This window comes from Lupinus angustifolius, chromosome LG05 (assembly GCF_001865875.1).
Source record: "Lupinus angustifolius cultivar Tanjil chromosome LG05, LupAngTanjil_v1.0, whole genome shotgun sequence".
Lineage (NCBI taxonomy): Eukaryota > Viridiplantae > Streptophyta > Magnoliopsida > Fabales > Fabaceae > Lupinus > Lupinus angustifolius.
In genome coordinates, this window is record NC_032013.1 from 11,403,345 (window position 1) to 11,407,012 (window position 3,668).

At 34.5% G+C, this 3,668-nt stretch overlaps 1 long non-coding RNA gene across 1 annotated transcript in view; it reads right to left on the reverse strand.

Moving 5' to 3' along the window:
- LOC109347176 overlaps window positions 1-3,279 on the reverse strand; it is a 10,698-nt gene extending 7,419 nt beyond the window's left edge. The window contains exon 1 of the long non-coding RNA XR_002107570.1: window positions 3,268-3,279. This is a non-coding gene — a long non-coding RNA (uncharacterized LOC109347176). The remainder of the gene's footprint in view (window positions 1-3,267) is intronic.

Sequence of the window (3,668 nt, forward strand, 5' to 3'; positions counted from 1 at the left end):
GGATAACAGAGTTAAGTGTTACATTGAGTTAAATTCTAAGTTGGGGAGAGGAAAATGTATCTATGAAAAAAGTGGGAAATAAGTATTGTAGTACACCATTCATCCCATGAAAAACAAGAAAAGAAATACTCCACAAAAAGGGGAGGGAAAAAAAATCAAAGGATGAATGGTGGCAAAATGAAATGAAAAGAAGAAAAGAGAAATACAAATAAATGATTTGTACTACAAGTAGATCTTTCGCTTATGCTTTTATCGCTTCGGCTTATGATTCCATCATTCCAAGATTCAACAATGAATTATCATAATCCAATTCCATTTTTCTTCATCAGCCATTAGCATGAGACGAGCATAGATATCAATGGTGACAAGAAAGGAACATCTGAATCTTTAGCATGAGAGGAGCATATTAAGAATGCAGCTATGATTGCTAAAGAAATAAGAGTTTCTGACATAATCAGTGGCGGAATACACCTAGAAGGGGGGTTGAATAGGTGTGGCGGAACTCAATTTCAATTTTCTGGTTTTTACACACTTGCTGAAAAAAATGCCTAGTTAATCGATTAACAACTAGACGTAATCGATTAACGAGTAATAGAAACAGAATGATCAAAACAACAACTAGCACGATTATTAACAAACACACAAACAAATATGCAGCAGATATTTTTGTGCAAGATTAACAAGGACATAGCAAGGAAAAAGTATGCAAAATATTAGCTCCAAACACGCATTAAAACATCTTCAAATATAAAAGAGAAAAGGATAGAAAAGATTGCGCAGGGATTTTATCCTGGTTCGTTTTGTGTTCCACTGCAAAACTACATCCAGTCCTCCCCTCTGATTTTGGAGATTTTCCTTCTTCACTATGAAACACAATGTACGTTACATACACACTTCCAAATACAAAACTTGAATGCTCCCTTCTTGGAATCCAAAGAACTACGTTACCCTTGGTTTCACCTTTCCCAAAACTGCCTCCCAAGAAAACCTTTCTTATGCGATTCGGTCCCAGCCAAGGTATCGCTCTTTATCCCAAGACCTCCAAGTCTTTGTGTGAAGAACACCATACCTAACCGCAACTAGGATTTTCCCAATCCTTTAATAACAATGCTTTGAGTTATGAAAGAGTACTTAATACTCGGATATTACAATGAAAACCAAAGCCTAAAAACCTCAGCAAGAACTCAGAAGACTTCCAAGTCTAATGTGAATGCACATGCATGAGGTTTCTGAAAATATGCAATCTTTAAAGAACTATCTTTCTCTTTTCAAGAAACAAAAGAATAATGCAAGAAAGCTTTTGAAAGAAACATGCAAGATGAATGTGAAAGCTAAAGCCTTAGCATGATCTAATCTTTCTCCTAATTCAACACTTTCTAATAGATTCTAATAATGAAGATCTATATCTATTCTCTTGTGTTTTTCACTCTTCTTTTTCCTCTTCTTCTTAGTTTGCCGTTTATGCAATTAAGCCAGTATTTATAGAAAACAGATTTTGGCTCTTGAAAACGGTTTTTCAGTTATGCTGTTGAAACAGCATAAAAACATACACGTTAATCGATTAAGCCATGAGGTTAATCGATTAACCAATGTATTTTTAATACATGATTAAATGGTAAACTACTTATATGTTATATGCTCATGCAATACATGATTTCCAAAATATAATACCTTTAATGCATAAAATCAATGTATATAAATGCATGAACCTAATTATCATATATTTCTTGATGATGTCTCATTTTAGTTGATTAATTACTTTATTAAGTCTAGTGAGACTCACGCTTAGGTTTACCTAACCTAGACTCAATATCTATGGCAAGCATCTTAGACTTCTAAAAAGATAATAAAGAATAATAGCATAAGTCTAATAAGACACCACTTGAGCCTTCGACATGTTGATTGTTGAGCCATCTTCAAGCTTTAACGAATTCCTTGTCTTCATCGAATTCCTTGTCTTCATCAAAACATAGGCAAACGTTGCTAATGCAATCCTTGACGCTTTGCACTCTTAGAAATACTCCACAAAAAGGGGAGTGAAAAAAAATCAAAGGATGAATGGTGGAAAAATGAAATGAAAAGAAGAAAAGAGAAATACAAATAAATGATTTATACTACTAGTAGATCTTTCGCTTATGCTTTTTCATATGATACATATGTGACAGCAAACCAGAGATTACATACAATGTGGGACTAATTAGTAGATTCATGAGTGATCCAAGGTACTCACACTTACTAGCAACTAAGAGGATCATGAGATACCTCAAGGGAACATGTGGATATGGAATCTTGTTCTCAACTCATCAAGGAAATAGTGACAACAATCTCAAACTTGTAGCATACTCAGATTCAGATTGATATGGAGTCTTAGTTGATAGAAAAAGTACAATGAGACATATATTCCTACTATCAGGCACACCTATAACTTGGAGCTCAAAGAAGCAGTCAGTTGTGGCCCTATCAACTTGTGAAGTAGAATATATTGCAACATCCTCAACTGCTTGCCAAGCATTTTGGCTATCATCTTTGCTTTGTGAAATGAATATACTTAATGTAGAGAACATGGAATTGCTGGTTGATAGTAAATCAACAATAGACTTGGCCAAAAATCTAGAATCCTATGCTAGGAGTAAACATATTGATACTAAGTATCATTTCCTTAGAGACCAAGTAAGCAAGGTTGAGATTGATAAAAAGTTTCATTAACTTAGATTCAACTAAAGCATTGCAACACTGATTTTTAGGTGGCTGACATTTTAACTAAGCCGCTAAAGGTTGACAGATTCAAGAGATTGAGAGACTTGTTGAATGTGACTTGTTTGTAATGGGTTTTGAATCAAGGAAGGGTGTTAGAAATGATTCAAAACTTGGAGAGATAGTTAGTCAGTTTTAGAGTTTTCTGTTTTTAGAACTCTAGTTGTAATACTTGCTATAAATAGATATTTTACTCCTTAGTTGAATCATTGAGAAATATACAACACACATTATTTAGTATATACAATTCTACTCTCTGATATACTCTTCTATACACTATCTGTATTTTCTTTCTCTTTTTCTTCTTGTCTCTACACACGATTTCACTCTGCAAATTTTCTTTCTCTAGTTTCTTTCAACATTCTTCATTCTTCCAACATGTTCATGTACTGGTTCAGTAGGGTATCAGAAGGAAAAGCTTGTCATTGGTGCAAGGTTTGAAGATAGAGTTCACCTATACCATGATTCTTAAGGACCTCAAGAATGAGTTTTGTTGTTCCATCTCACACCAACAAGAAACCTCTTGATCGAACAAGGTAGACAGACAACCTCATAAACCAAACAAGAAGCGTAGTCTATAAGCCCTATTAGGCTAGAGACCAAAAAGACCGAGCAACAAAAAGAAGTGTTCTATCAATGAAAAGACAACATGGGGCCCACCCTACTACCCCTATGTTGTGCCACATGCATAAAACTGTCACCTCTGATTGAATAGCCTAGACCTTTGTTACATGTTGCATGCTACCTATGCCCTACTGTTCCTATCAACAACAATTCACTATGCCATAGCTGATAAATGTAAGGCATAAGAGAAATAACAGTGCTTATTGAAGCAAGTGACGTTAAAGATGTTATCTTTAACAACGCTTATTTAAGAAAACGCTGTTAAAGGTCATACTTCATATATTTAACAA